The following is a 17,248-nucleotide window of genomic DNA, read 5'->3' as shown; positions in this document are numbered from 1 at the left end:
TAGGTCTATCTCGCCTTTGTCAATGCTCTGCTATTAGCGCTTGTACATTAATACAAATATGCGAAGCACATCCTGGTATCTAATACCCACGTCGAATAAATAGAGAGGTTGACTTAACATTTATACTTGAAGTAGAAATCTTATTTCTTTCTTGTTAAGATCCAGGTGTCCCGTGAAGTTCCTCTTCCAAAGGCCTCGCTTGTCCTTGATATAATTGACGAAGATGTGCAACCATATCGTAGCACCCATCAACTCATGTTGCTTCAAGCTCGAGTTCATGGTTGCGAGCATTAGACGAGACACATCTAATGCGTCATCTTGATGCTTTTATAAGCATCCTGGCGCATGGCAGAGGCAGGAGGAGCCTCCGAATGGGCCTCCAACGCCACGCCCCGAGTGAGAACTATTCTCGTGTTCCCCGCATCACCGGAAATTTGTTCGTTGAGCTTGTCCTTCTTAAGGACAGATCGCAGAGAGAAAGTGTTCGTATTCGACGTCATGGATATTCTACAATAGAAATAAATGCAGAAATAAATATCATATTCTTAAAATCATTTAATTAGGCCTTTAATTAAATGATGCTCCCACTGAATTCTATAATTCTTGTGGGACAAGATCCACATCATACTAACCCTTGAGTTAGCTTTGGCTAATACGCCCAAGGCTTAGTATGATCGGTAGGTAACGATTACCAATTACATCTCTATGCAACTCTTGTTTATAGAATCAATATATGCATTTATATTGAAACTCGAGTTAGCTTTGGCTAATACGCCCGAGAGTTAATATAAACGTGATTTTGTCCTACCTTTCCAACTATTGGAAGAATGCCTATAGTTGACTCGATCCAACCGAGTAACTAGGAATACTCAATCTAATTGAGTTTGTATTCACCCATGCGTTGATAGGCGGGACCAAGATTGTCCCTCCGTACCCTACCAAGATAATATGTATTGCTCTACTTTGGCAGATTCAACAATACATGTGATCGAGGTAGTGATAGGTATCACGGCACGGTTAGGCATTAGAGTTGAGTCGATTGAGATCTAATCTAATCGAAAGGAATTCATCTTGTGCACGACATAGATCTAATCTAATCGCAAGGGTGCATCATGTGCACGACTTAGATCTAATCTAATCGTAAGGCACTAATTAATTAACTACTTTTTAAATATGCATCACATACACAAGTAATTAATTAATCTATTTGTGATTTAGTCAGGGCCCTACTACGATCTTCTCAAGCCAATGAGAAGATCGATTGGTCAACCTAGGGTCAATAGCTTCTCCAAGCTCCTCCCTTTGACCACCTTGTGTTGCTCGTGCCCGCCTCGGAACTCCGTCTCGTGTGGACCCTCCACCGCTCCAATTTGTACATTACAATTTGAAACTCGAGTTACATTTGAGTCTAAATCTAATTTACAACAAGAATATAAGAGAAGGCACGACGCGCAGGCCGTGGAAAAAAAAAAAATACAGCACACACAATCATATGACGGCACGCAGGTCGTATTATGAATTACAACACAAATCCAATCTTATTGGGTATTTTGGGTCATGACTATCACAAATTAATATATAATTCAAAATTATATATTTTTCATAATTTCCTATAATTTTAAAATAATTTTTACAATTTTTATGAATAAAATTTCCCGGCGGTCCCGTTTAGCGGTTTCGGGCGCAATCGCGTAACGGCCAGGGGCAGCGCCCCTACCCGCGATCTAACCATCGCGAGGGTTCCTTTGCGATCCAACAGTGCCTAAACCCGCTGTCCCAAAACGATTTGGGTCGAGACATTGCCGTTTCGGAAAAATCTTCCGGGTTCGTTTTAGCGATTTCGTGCAATCGCAAGCAAATTCCCTTGCGGGGTTAGGGGCTATGCCTCTACCCACGATCTAACCATCGTGAGTTGCTCCTTTGCGATCTAATGGCACCCGACCCGCTGTCCCAAACGGATTTGGGGCAAACGAAGTCGTTTAAAGAAAACTTTTCGGTACAAGTGCCGAGACACCTGTGCTTCGCTTCTACGGAAAAATTACTCATAAAATTCTAAAACTCAATTTTTACAGAAAATTACAGAAGGTTTATTTTCATAAAAATACAAACGAACTCGTACAAGTCTTTGCACGTGGCTCGATACCATCAAGGTCTGCCGGGCGAAACCGCTTTTCGTCATGAAACCTCGAGTCACCCAAGCCATGGATCTCGTGCAAAGATTCAGAAACAAACTTTTCGAAAAACCTTTTCTTGTACGAATTTGTAAAAACTTTAGATCTACACTAAAGTTAAGATCATTACCCTAGATGCGCGCCCCACGCGAATCCCGCTCGTCCAAATGTTGCCGGATCTCAAGACCGTCAAGCGTACGGTCCTCTAGAAGTATCCACACGGACACACTAGATGGAGGTGACCAAAAACCAAGGTGTGCTAGCACCTATGTGGTTCGGCCAAGGAAGGAGGAGAGGGAGAGTGCAAGAAGAACTCTAGGAGGAAGAAGAAGGAATGAATGATGGAATCAATTTTCAAAAATGAAAATTGTTCTCCACATTCAAGTGGCTGGCCACCTTCTAGGAGGTGTAACCCCACATTAATTCCAATTAATGTGGAGACCATTAAGAGTTGTAACCCCCATGAGGTGGCACTCTAGGATGATGTGGATCAACACTATTGGTCCACATCTTGCCACCTCACTAAATGACATGGCAACAAGTGTAACTCCTCATTTAATGTGGGTCGGCCACATTAAATGCTATGGAGGCTTATAACCTCCATGAGGTGGCACACATTGATGATGTGGAGCAATCCTATTGGTCCACATCTTGCCAACTCACTAGTGATGTGGCAAAAAGTCAAGTCAAACATGACTTTTTCTCTTCCTCTCAAATCAAGTCAAACTTGATCAAATTTCTCTCATGGTTGATCTAATCCAACCATATGATTCAAGCCAACTTAATATAATGAATCTAATTTATTAAATTAAGTTGATTTAATGAGTCATAATCTAAATTAGACTCATTGAATATATGAATCAACTTGAGTCCAACTCAATTAGCCTAATTTGGATTACTCTTAATCCAATATGATTCATCAAATGAATCTAATCCTCTTAGTTCATCATATGAACCAAATCTTCATCTAATTGTCCTTAGTGTGTGACCCTATAGGTTCTTGTAACGTTGGCAATGCCCTAAACCCATTTAGGAGTATAAGTAATGAGCGGTATCTAGCAACACATCATTACTACCCAAGTTACAAGAATGTCGAGATCCGACATCACCTTGTGACTACCAATTGTGACTCCTCACAAAATATATGACATTGTCCTTCTATCCTAGACATCTAGATTGATCAATGTGAGGCATAGACCGTGTCATCCTCTAATCAATCTAAATCTTGAACTCCAAGTAGACTCACTCGATCAAATGAGCTCAACATCTAATGTTGACTCATTTGGGCATGGCCATGCACTTAGTGGTCTCACGCTATCAAGAATAGCGATGTCGCTCCCATCATATGGGAGGGATAGATCCCATCTACATCACTCACATCCCTCTGCATAATTCGTTACATACCCAGTAATCGCCTTTATAGTCCACCCAGTTACGGGTGACGTTTGACGAAACCAAAGTACATAACTCCTTATGTAGGGATCCATGGTGACTTCAGGTCCAAGGACTAATAGTCATACTAATAGCCACATGAGAAAGTATATGACACTCATATAACGATCCATGATACTTTCTCATGGCGGGTCATTCAGTATACATTCTCCAATGTATACCCATGTGTCAGCTTGATATCTCTATATCCATGACTTGTGAGATCAAGTCATCGAACTGACCTACATGCTAGTCTTATTGCATTAACATTGTCCCTGAATGTTAATACTCGACTAGGAATGATTTAGAGTAGTGTTCCCTATATCATCTCACTATCGATTCAACTAATCGATTGATATAGGTATGAACCTTCTACTTAAGGACGCTATTATACATAGTCTATTTGGCACTAATACAAATAAGTATAATAACCAAACAAATGCCTTTATTAATATACAAGAATATGATATACATGAGTCCATACAATCATCAAAAATGATTGGCTCTAGGGCTCTAACTAACACATTGAGGACTGGGAACTACCGGATCCTCAACATAGACGACACCTTCCGCTGCCCCTTCTTCCTCGACAAGAAGAAGCAATGCTACCAGTTCAAGGATCTCTTCCAGCATGCCATCGGCATCGACGTCTCCAACTCCCACAAAGGGTCCCTCAAGGCCCGACACTGTGCCTTCGCTCGCTTCCTCCAGCATGACCTCGCATATCCCCTCCCTCGAGCGGATCTCAAAGCTACAGTTATCGCCGCCACCGACAACTCGGAGCCTCCCCCAGAAGATGAGGAGCTATTCGTATGGCCTTGGATGGCTGTCCTTGTCAATGTCGATCCGTCCGATATAGAGGGGGAAGCTAACTCAGTCGCTGATGAGTTGGCGGACTTCCATCCCACCGACACCGTATTCTTGCATTTGCATTTAGAGGATGAGACAGGAGGATGATCTACCGGCACAATCGTGATTGTTAAGTTCCAACCCAACTGGGTCGGGTTTAAGAATGAAACGTATTTTGAGAGTGACTTTAAGACAAGCTCACAAGGTAGGAAAGAATGGATTGAGTTACTGGGTGACGTCTCCAGCACATTGCATTGATGGATAGCCCTCTCTGATGACTACAACGAAGACGACGTCATTGGTCGGTACCCAAGGAAACATGGCGAACTAAAGACCATAAAACTGGTCACGGAAAAGGAGAAAAAGAAAAAATGATTAGCTTATCGCCAATCTTGCATACCTACTGGACGTTAAAAATCATCACTTGCATGACTTGGAGGTGAGGAATAACAAAACTAATCTCTTCATCCAACAACCGAAGTATGAGAAAGCTCCATACGTCGATGATCCGGTCTAGAAGCGAAAGCTCGTCGAAGAAACCCACCCTAAAAAAACATCCTCTTCTTGTGGGGCCTACAATAAGTGTCCGGTATATAGTGACCTATAGTTTTAAATCTCTTTATTTATTCCAGCGCTAGCTGGACCACCTAAATCTTTATTTTTTGTCCGGAAAATAGTTTGGCGGACGAAGTCATCCTGCACCTGTCATGGCGCTGACAAATCCAAATATGAGGTGAACGATGACGAAGATGCATGATGAAGAGGAAGAGGTTTGTAGAACTGTAATGACTTCAAAAAAAGAAATAGGCTTTATATTTGACAATTTCCCTTTAATATTCTGTTTGTAACAGGATGGACGAGTGAGGAGATGCAATTTATCTATGTGGTGTTGTCTTCGTCCATTTTCTTTGTCATTGTTTTTATTTGATGTTGGAAGATTCCTATAAGCTATCATCATCGTCTGTAATGGTAATTAGGCATAGTTTGGCAGTTCGCTGTTCATTTAGTGTACTTAGTGCCAGCTGAACCTTGTTCATCTTTAGTTGTTGCTTTGTTTGGTTGTGCATTCGAATTGTTTTGTTCGACTTGAACTAATTTTAGTTGTTGAAAAATTATTGCTCTTTGACAAGTCCTCATTTTTGTTCTTTCTTTCCTGTTAAACGAGCCCTAGCAACTATCTATTAAAGGGTTTGTGACAATAAACCTTTTCATAATCATGTCCATAGTAAGAAATGAAATCGCCTTGAATGCGAACCAGGCCGAGTTTTTTATTTCACTGAAGTTTGGTCAAAAAGTTAATTCATTCCCCAAGATATCTATTAATAATAATTATTATAAAATATTTATTTATTTATTTGTTTCCTTTTATGTGTTTGAGTAATAATAATTTTTTTCTCCTCAGATCCTAATCACCGCCCACAATACCCACCCTCTTACAACGTCTGCTACTGACGACATCTTCATCATCCGCCGGTTATCTTTCATAAATGTTCCTGATTCATCTTCATCTTTTGATGATCGGTGATTTTCAACATCAATGCTCAAACACTCATAAACGATAGTGATTACCCAATAAGAGTATAAAAGTGATTAGTGGTTCACCAACAAAAGCGATTGTAGCGGCGGGCCTTGGATTCCAAACCAAGACTCCGAATTCGATCTTTGTTTCTTACTGCTTATTCTTGTTTTGCGTGCAGTATTCACCCTCTAGCACAAAACACTTTCCTTTCTCTTTGCACCTCCTAAAATATTGCACGCAAAACAAGAATAAGCAGTAAGAAACAAAGATCATTACTATTTGGCCCATTTGATTGACAAACAAATATGATTTAAACTAAATCATTACTATTTGTCTAACAAAATCACTTCCGTTCTTGGTCGATTCAAATTTCCTACATGTGTATTCTTAATCTTCACATGTGATACTTTATAAAACTTGACTTGAGTAACAATCCTGGTGTGATACTTTAAAAAGACTTGAATTAACAATCCTGGTGAATCCTCTGTCGTTTCCAAACACCTTCAGGTATAAAGGAGATAATTTGCTAAATCAAATTATAAGCCTCGTGATTAGGGATGACTGGGCCGACCCTATTAACTCTGTTCCGTTCGAGATAGATTTAAACCGGTCAAACATAACGGATTACAGGATGGGATTCTTGACTTGAATACCTCATGTGACTAATTGAAATTGAAGGCTTGCACTTGAGATCATATATGATGGTAAAAGGTGAATACGTTCGCCCCAGTGCCCCCGTCACTCGGTCCCAGGACTAACACGGAAAAGATATAATACGGAGGAAGTAATCATGGACAGGTATTAGTATTTGGAATAGTGATTAGCACATAAGGGAAGTATTTATCTTGACTTTATCGAGATGAACTTCAGATCTCATGATGACAATACCTTATGTACTAGCCATTAGACTATTCTAAAGAGACACACTTGAATCCATATACGTAGTTAGAATGAAATAGTTATCCTATCAACCTAATCAACTAGTTAATTACCTTATCAAATATTTTTTTTGGATTAGTTTAGATTATTTATTTGCATATTTTATAATGTTTTTCGATGAATTGTAATGACGTGTGACATTTAACTTTTCTGACAATTTGGGTATACTGATATTTTATACACTGTAGGAATGTGGGGAAGGGGTCGACAAAAAACGAGGTCGTGTGTAGTCCTCGGTCATCCGTATTCCTCCCGATGGCAGCATCCAACTTCACTCCAACTTGGCCGTCGAGTTCATCAACAACGGCGACGGACGAGGATAAGCTCGTCTACTTGGAAGCCGACCAGGATTGGTCCAGCTTCTACGGCTGCCGCGTGTACGACTCGACGGCCCAGGTTTGGACGAGGGACGAGAAGATTCGTCACGGCTGTCGCAACTTGAAGTTTGACAACCCTGTGATGCACTGAGGGGCCGTCTTTTGGGCTTCCGACTGCATGCTACAGGTATACCACAGATGATCCCTACCTATTGTCATACGAGATCGGCACGGGGGCCATTGAGTTTCTTGCGATGCCCGACGATGTCGGCGCTGTGGACAACATCAGTGTGACAGTTTGGGAGGGATCATGGCTGTGCCTAGTGCATTACCGTCGATATTCCAGCACGTTCACAGTGTGGAGATGGTCTGCTGATTCATGGGTGCAGCTGAATGATGAATTTGTTTATAGCTTGGAGAAGATATATAGATAGCGTAGGGGCGATGTTGGTATGGGCCCGCAGCGGCGGGAAGGAAAAAGGGATGGTGTTGGTGTTTAGCGTCGTCAAAGATGAGCCATGCGTTTACTCGTTCAGGCAGAGAGATCTAACGAGGCTAACGACGAGTACAGGTTCGTATTTACCTACTTCCATGGCCTACGCAACTACTAGGCGGCGGCCTGCTCTCGGAGGAATATAATCTCTTTGATGCATTGCCATGCATTCATTTGTTTTCTACGCTTTCTACGGGCATGATGTTCCTTCGGTTTTGTTTATGTTATACACGTAGAATTAATTAAAATATATTTAACGGCTAAATTTAATTTTAAATTCTAAATCCTAACTCCTCCACCGTCGCCAGAGATCCCTGCCGCAGCCAGCGGCTCCCACAGTCGTTTGGCTCCGGATCGTATCCACGGAGGATGAACATGAGCAGAGATTTATATTTTCCCGGCGTGAATTGAAGAAGAGAAGGGTTTTTGGAGGAAAAAAGGTTTTTTGCTTTTGTGCGGAGGTTACGATTAAGTGCTGAGGAGTTATGGGGGAAAATATAAATTAGAAAAGAAAGAAAATTAAATAAATAAAATGATATAATAAAATGATATGACATTATTCCGAATGCCCTATGAGGAACATGGCTGAGGGGAAAAGACACAAGGATCATCCTCCGAAAATACACCCACCTGGGATTTTCGTAAAGGCAAAGTACCTCGAACTAACGAATCTCTAGAGTGGGTAAATAGGTAGTTTATCCAAGAAATCCTAGAGGACCCGTTGCCAACTCATTTTCGACCTCCGTCGATCGGATTACATGGAGAGTCGACTGACCTTGAGGATCATTTACTCAAGCTTGATAATATAGCTTCACTCTACTAATACACCGATGGAGTCAAATATCAAGTGTTTCTCACCACTCTATTCGGCTCAGCGCAAAAATGGTTCAAAAGACTTCCGACCGGCTAAATCAATAGCTTCAAGGACTTCCTGTTAGGAATACAATCAAAGTCTCACATTATAAATACAAAAAAAAGATCATGGGTTTATAAGATGAAGATGTAACGACCCGGCCCCTCGGCTCCTTGGGCGACCCAACTGGCGACCCAAATTGACGACCTCTTATGTCGTCGACCGACGACCCTCGGCAGTGTTGTTACTCACTAGGTCTTCCCACCCCTAGCTAGTGGATTTTTGCCTTCCGCATGATTCGAACTCTAGACCTCCAGGCTAAGTACTAGAGTTTATGAATCCTGGTAGTCAGGTGAGCGCGCCCACTTGGCTACCAGGATTCATAAACTCTAGTACTTAGCCTGGAGGTCTAGAGTTCGAATCATTTCGGAAGGCAAAAATCCACTGGCCAGGGGTGGGAAGACCTAGTGAGTAACGACACGATCGAGGGTTGCCGGTCGACGACATAAGGGGTCGCCAATTTGGGCCGCTAGTTGGGCCGCCCAAGGGACCGCCAAGGGGCCGCCAAATGGACCGCCAGTTGGGCCGCCCAAGGGGCCGAGGGGCGCGCTCACTTGGCTATACGGATTCATAAACTCTAGTACTTATCCTGGAGGTCTAGAGTTCGAATCTTGGGGAAGGCAAAAATCCACTGGCCAGGGGTGGGAAGATCTAGTTCTTGGTGCAAGGTGCACCAGAATCAAACCTGAGTTTTGATGTTGTCAAAGGTTCAAGTTAAGTCTTGTTATGATCTGATGATTTGGCTAAGTGTGCAGGCTATTTACTCAATCAAGAAATCCCTAGTCATGGCCAGACAGTAAAGTCCAAACAGGTCTGGAGGACCTAACGTTTGGCAGGTAGGTTGAGGTAAATAACTGGAGGAGCGACAATGAGGTCGGGTTCCTGAAGGGAACAACCTAAGGTCCCTGATCCAACTGAAGAAACCAGGAAGATTTTCAAGTTGAGATCAAGACAGTCCTAACTGTTATACTCATGCATATTACTATTCATGTATTATAACTGTGCTAACTTTGTTTTGCAGAAATATTATTGTTATATCGAACTAACTTTGTGTTGCAGAATCATATGACCCCTTGGACTTCAAATGGTCATAACTTTTGACTCAGAACTCAGAATCAGACTCTGTCAGCGGCCACGCGACCAGCACTCAGAAAGCTTCATTTGACCAAGGGTTCGGTCGACTGAACAGGAGGTTCAGTCGACCAAAAAAGGCTTTTTATTAGTTGACCGAAAAAAGGTTCGGTCGACCGAACAGGCAAAAATGGCAAAGCAGATCAGGATCGCAAATATGACATCACAGCATGATCGGTCGACCGAAAATGAGGTTCGGTTGACCGAACCAATAAAAACATTAATGGAGCATTAAGTGCGAATCTCGGCGAGAAGGGAAATTCACCGTTCGGTCGACCGAATAAGGTTATCGGTCGACCGAACCATTAAAGATCAGTTAATGCAAAAGATCGAGCCAACGTCAGACTCCAGCCAGGAAGAAAGGGAGCGGGTTCGATCGACCGAACAGAGGGATCGGTTGACCGAACAACAATGACACTTATAAAAGGAGCTCGAGGTCTGAGGCTCAGCAACTCTTCTCTGATCGACTCAAGTTCTGTTCTGCAAGCAAACCGTGCTACAAGCCTTCATCAGCTCAACAAGCCACACTATCTGGAAGTGCCGACCAAAGCTTCAACTGCATTTACTTGTCGGTATATTTTTATATAAGTTTGCATTGTAATTCACTTAAGCAAGATAGTAGGGTTGTTACTATCTTGCTCATTTGTACGATCTGCTTCTTTCCGAGGATCTCGGAAAGAATAGCTATAGTGATTTGCCCATCGGTACGATCAAGGATCGCGGGCCTTCGAGTAGGAGTCGAGCTAGGCTCCGAACGAAGTAAACGAACTTGTCCCTTTATATTTTCCGCTACTTACTTGAATTGTTTTGAAATACGAAAAGAAAAGTTTTTAAAAGAGTACGATATTCACCCCCCTATCGTACTCATTCGATCTATCACTAGTGAGTAACGGCACGTCCGAGGGGCCACCTTGGGACGTCCAATGGGGCCGAGGGGCCGGGTCATTACACCACTTGCATAAGAGGGCTTTCTCTCGACCTTTGCTTAAGTGCATTGGGTCGGATGATGTATAGTACATTTTACAATAAGTTCATCAGGGTTCCCGTGGAAACCACTCGGGCGGATGGTCGCTCGCTCGAAAGATTTTGCTAGCTAGGTATTTTTGGTTCACTCTGCATGCCAACTCAGTTTGGCTATAGCCAATTGTATCAAAAGCACCAGAACATCTCACACCACCCCACAGAATTGTTAAAGACTTCAATTGTTTCATGTCCATTCTATAAATGGGGGATGAATATTGTAGGACCCTTCTTGATGACATCCGATCAGAAAAATATTATTTTTAGTAGTCGTTGATTATTTCTCTAAATGGGCAGAAACATAGACACTTACAAAGATACTGAGCGGATGGTCATCAAGTTCTTGTGGCAGAACATAGTATATCATATTAGAATTTCTTGTAAACTCATCTTAGATAATGGAAGATAGTTCTAGGGTAAAAAAATTTGAGAGTGGTGCTCAAGTTATGACATCTTACAGGATTTTACCTCTGTAGTTTATCCTCAAAGTAACGGTCAAACGGAGGTCACCAATTGGAAAATCATTAGAGAACTCAGAACTAAGCTAGATTATGTTAGAGGAAGTTGGGTTGATGAATTGCCAGTGTGTTATGGGCCTATTTCACTATGCCTCGTAAAGTCATAGTTATAACTCCTTTTCAGCTTGTTTATGGTGGAGAAGCAGTCGTCCTTGTGGAAGTTGGCTTGGAGTCTGATCGAAGATAGTTGTATGACTGACAATGTCGGTCGGTGCCTTAAGGAGCTTGATCTAATAGACGAGATTAGAGATAAAGTTGTCGCTCGACTAGTGTCATATCGTCAACAAATGAAACAAAATTACAATCAGAGAGTCATCCCAAAGTCCTTTCAAGTAGGTGACATCGTCTGGAAGCGGCTCAAGTTGGTTAGGGATGTCAATAAGTTAGAGTCGTAATGAGGTGGACTATACAAGGTGCTATAGAGACTCGCCTCAGGATCCTATTATTTTCAAGATGCTGAAGGAAGAAACTTGGAGGGGCCATGGAGTACAAACTACTTGCAACCTTATTAAAACTCAGAGTATGCCTGTAGTGTGTTTGTATGTCTTGTTGAATATTCACCCTTAATGAAAAATGTAGGTAAACTTAGCTCAGGGGTCATGACTTCCAGACTCTTGAGCCTTAACGCTGAGTTATAAGCGGGTTTCCTCGTGCCCTCCGATCGGCTACCCAGTTGGAAGTTCAATTCCAGACTCTTGAGCCTTAGTATCGAATTATAAGCGGGTTCCCCTATGCCCTCTGATTGCCCACTCAATTAGAGGTTTAATTCCAGATCTCGAGCCTTAGTACCGAGTTATAAGCATATTTCCCCATACCCACTGATCGACCACCTGGTTAAAGGTTCAATCTTAGACTCTCGAGCCTTAGTGTTGAGTTATAAGCGGGGTTCCCCGTGCCCTCCGATCGACCCTCTAGCCAGAGGTTCAATTTTAGACTCTCGAGCCTTAGCGTTGAGTTATCAACGGGTTTTCCCATGCCCTCCGATCGGCCACCTAGGTTGAGGTTCAATTCCAGACACTCAAGCCTTGGCTCCAAGTTATAAGCGGGTTTCCCTAAGCCCCTCAGCCATTCAGCTGTGTGTTCAAAACTTTCATAACGATTGAAGTGATACTTACGTGAGTTGGCAACGGTTCAAGTAATACTCACACAAATTTGAGCAAATAAATTGACATCATGCTAAGGAAAAAAGACATGACACAATGCTAAGGAAAAAACCTCAAAGGTAAAAAAAGCAGTGGAAAAATATATGCATTAGAACATCACAAGTTTTTAAGTTTTTCACTAGACCAAGGGGATAAAACCCGACAGGAAAAGTTTCTTTTGGGTACATTAAGCAAAGTTTGGGAAGACGTCCTCTAGAATGTCCTCTAAAACTTTATGGCGGCGGATAAAATTCTTAGGAATGTCCACTGTTAGATGACCTACTTCCCTAAGTTGCTTTGTGACTCCTTCTGCGTCATAGCCAAACATTTTGGAGGTTCGACGGATAAGCATCATGTTGAAGTCTCGAGAGTGCAAATATTCCACTCGGAAGGCCTCGAGTTGATTGGGCTCCCCTATTAGGACCAAAAGATTTCAGATATCTCTATAATAATATGATATTGTTCACTTTGAACTTAAGCCCTCATAGTTTTACTCTTGGGCTCTACCTAAAAGGCCTCGTATCAATGGAGATATCTTTTTCTTATAAACCTATGATCTTTCCTATGCATTTTTAATGTGAGACTATATTTGCAACCTTACAACCCCAACAATCCTCTCCTCAAACAAAGGATCACAGGGTCTCCCCTTAAGAATAGGGGCACTCTTGACTTGCTCAAGGCCTCTCATCGAGGATAGGTCACTCTTGACCTTCTCAGGGTCTCCCCTCAAGCATTAGGTCACTGACCTGCTCAGGGTCTCCCCTACTTTGTTCAAGGTTTTACCCACATGGTTCGATCTTTGATCATGACTTTGGCTCATGTTTCTTTCGACGGTTAGTCTCGTGAAGAGTGATCTCGCTTTAATACCAATTATTAGAATTAAAAGATTTTAGATATCTCTACAATGGTATGATATTGTCCATTCTAGATCTAAGCCCTCATGGTTTTGCTCTTGGGCTCTACCCAAAAAGCCTCATACCAATGGATATATCTTTTTCTTATAAACTCATAATCTTTCCCTTATGTTTTCAATGTGAAACTATGTTTACAACCTTGCAACCCCAACACCCCCTACTTGTAACTCACCAACTCGACCTTTAAGGCCTCCAAGTCGACATCCTTGGAGTCTAGGGCCTATTGCTTCTTTTCAAGCTGAAGGTCCTTGACCATCAGTTCAACTATTTTGTCGGTCAGCTTGGAGGTAAAAGTGGTCTCTATTTCTTTTAGCTTCTTGGAGAGGACTCGGGCTTCAGTGTTTTTCAGGTCCAAGTCAGCTATGGCTCAAAGCTTTTGAGTGTTCTCCAATCGGAGGCAAGACTCGAAAGTTTGTAGTTACTTTTGGAGCCTCTCAACATGGACAGTCTAGTTGTGTCCTTTATCTTTTCTTCTGTAAGAGTCTACTCGCCTCTTAGCAATAACTCGGATTGACTCTCAAGTTCGCTCTTCAATTGAGCCATTTTAACTTAGAGAGGATCGGCAGAGCCTTGATAGGTTCCTGCTCCTCTTGCCGAGCCTTGCAGAGTCTGGCAGCAGTGACTTAACTCCGCCATCTTTTAACAAAGTGATAAACTAGCCACACAGAACTGATGAACCAATGAATGATTAGTGCGACACATAACAAAGAAATGAATATGTGACAGTGGAAAGAGTTTACCCCTGTGGCATCTTGGGGAAAACAGTTGACCAACTCCTCGGGGGATTACTCATCCGTGCATGCCCAAGAGTCCGTCCAAGTCTTAGCTATGGGCCTTGTATTTTTATTAGATGCTGGGGGGCGAGTGACTCGGCAGGGTTGGTGCAGAGCCACTCATGAGAAGGTAGCTTGAGCATGGCGCTAATCTTCTTGGGCTTGTGTTGCTCGCTTGACCCTTGTGAGCTGGACTTGGACTTTGATTTAGGGGTAGAGTATATTTGGGAGCGGGGTTGCGATGGTTTTATCAGAGGGGGTGATAAAAAAGAGATAGGATATGCCACAATCACTCCGATCGACAGGGCGGAGATTGGTGGTGTCCTCTTGGATGAAACAGGATTTGGAGGGTTAGCTTTGAGTGACTGAGGAATGGAGAAGTAGCTCTCTCCCTGCTCGAACGGTGGATGCGGAGATGGTGTTTCGGAGGAAATTTGTTGTGCGAGTGTAGCTGATCAACGCTTCTTGCATCATTGATGTTGAAGCAGGGGTTCTCCGGAGGTGGTAGATTCAGAGGGAACCTTCATGGGTAGCAGAGAAGGTCGCAGGGCAGGGGGGTTATATTTCGTCGGTGTTTGCTACTGCGTCACTTCCTGTGACTTGATTGGCGCCCTCTTCATCAGTCGACTCCTCGGTCGAGCCGATCAGCATAAGCCCGTGGCTTGCTAGCTCGGGTTCACCGTGGCTATTTATTTCCTCATCATCCAATTTGGTGGAATCTCTAAGGCAAGCTTTCCATATGATTTTGGCTGCAAAATATATAAAAAAAAAAGTTAAATAAAACAGTAAAAGGAGGTAGAATTTCTCACCAAAGTGTCGGACTCGGATGGGGTTAAGCTCGAAGATATACATAACACCCACCATGAGCAGTTTGTGAATGTTGAACTTCAGACCGGACAACTAAATAAAGGTAGTGAGGTAGGCCGACTCCTATTGGAATACACATAGCTCGGGAGCTAAGGGCAAGTCCATTTGCCAGCCGGTCGAGAAGGCTATTAGAGGGACCAGTCAGATATAAAAGTAATGAGACTTCCAACCTTTGTTGGAAGTGGATATCTTATCAAAGAAAATAGCGCTCGTTCGATCTTGGAGGATAAACACACCCGGCTTAGATTTTTTGGGATAATAAAAATAATAAAACACTCGGGGGCGTAGGGAGACTTAGTACAAGAGAAATAGGATGATGACTCCACACAGTAACCTAATGGAGTTGGGCGTTAACTATTGGAGTGGAATGTGAAAGTAGCTGCAAATTTCAGTGAAGAAGGGATATAAGAGAAAATGAAGGCCAACCAAGAATTGATACTTGAAAAAATTTAGGTAGCTAGCAGGGGGAAGGTTGGGGCTATCATAACCAGACAAGATGATAATGTGGTGGTCGTGGGGGAGATTATAGGTGAGTCACATTTGATCCACTTCCCCGTCGTTGAAGTCAGAGGCCATGGAAGTGTACTAGAGACCATGGATGACGGTGGGAGGAACATTGTCCATGGGGAAAAGGAAGAGTGAACGAAGAAGGGAAGGAAAATAAATTTACGATGGGAAGATGGAACGGGAACAATCATTGGCAACATCAAAGGAAGGTGAGGAAGAAGGCAAAGAAGAAGACAAAGACGAGAATGTGAAAATGATAAGAGTTGTATCAAATGTTGTAAAGCTTAAAAACCTTAGGGGTGACCTCCTACAACCGCCCGATATTGATGTTAAAGGAGAGAGGATTAATCTGGATCATTGAAGCTGAATCGACAAAGGTCACATCAAATCTCAACAGTATCTTGTCATTTTAGAGATTCTTTTCACAGGCGTGTGCCACGTGGCGGAAAGATATAGGCCACATCTATTAGAGATGAGAGACGGTAAGCATGCTTATGATAAAAAGGTGTGTTCATTATATTAAGGATTAATGGTAAGTGACGTGCCCAATTTTCAAGATGGCAGTATGACATCAACTTGAGCCGAGCTATGGAACAAGGATCGATCATCCGATCGGAGAATGAGAGACACAAGAAACATAAGTGTCTAATTAGTCGGACTTGCAACTTCCTTTGACTAAACTTGAAGGGGGAGGGGGGGGGGGGCTTATGACATGGAGAATAATGGCGACCCTCGAAGTTGGGGTCAAAGAGTTGACTGACGTGGCGCTTAAAGTCAAGAAGGGGTCAATACTCAGGGTTATCACGGTTACATGTCTTGGCCAAGTTGTCTAACCGATCGGATTGCTGGTCTGATCAGATCCCAAGTCCCTTAGGACTGAGAAAATCTTGAGTTATATGAATGTCTTCCAAAGTTAAGTTATGTGTCTTGACTAAGTGGTCTCACCGATGGGATCATCCAATCGGATGTGATAGGCATACAACTTGACTGGATTCTTTAGCCAAGCGAAGAGGCCGAGAGGAAGCCGAGTTTTCGAGAGGGTCACCATTCTTTAGCCGACCCAACTCCATCCACGAGCGAAGTCCAATCGGATGACAAAGGGGACTCAATTGACCTACTAGCAAAACATATTAAGAATCCATCAACCCAACAACCTAATATATTTTTTTAACATTTTACGTAATGATTATCAGAGAATTAGGGGAATATTCTTTGGAAAGTTTTTAAGTTGGAAGCTTCTACTTAGCAAAGCGCAGAGAAGGTGAGTTTATTTTTGAAAAGGCGTTAGGGTGTCAGAATGGTCGGCCATTTTTTTGAAAATATATTGATATTCGTGCACAAAAGAAAATTGATGCTATATAAGACGTCTCCTCATAAAGGTATAGATATACAATATTACGTACTCAGAGTCGACCATTCTTTTCCACTGGTCAATGTATTATTTTTCTTCTCGGCCACCTGTTTGACTTGAGTGTCGGAGTATTTGTGTCGAGGACTCCTCCATAATTCGATTGTTAAATTTTTTTTTCTCCTTATTTATTTATTTTTTTGGATCACTCGATATCTTCTACTTTCAATTCAAAATCTTCTTACTGTCAACGTTATCTACATGATTCAAGATCAATTGAATTAACCACCGAGTTAAGAGAGTGAGAATAATTTTTTTCTGACGAAAGGCGAATTTGGATAATTTACCCAAGTCACAACTGCACCGATAGTTCAATCATTCGTATGTGCGCAGAAT

Source organism: Zingiber officinale, chromosome 5B, assembly GCF_018446385.1.
Source record: "Zingiber officinale cultivar Zhangliang chromosome 5B, Zo_v1.1, whole genome shotgun sequence".
NCBI lineage: Eukaryota > Viridiplantae > Streptophyta > Magnoliopsida > Zingiberales > Zingiberaceae > Zingiber > Zingiber officinale.
The sequence above is the reverse complement of the archived record's forward strand: the minus strand, read 5'-3'. Positions refer to the sequence as shown.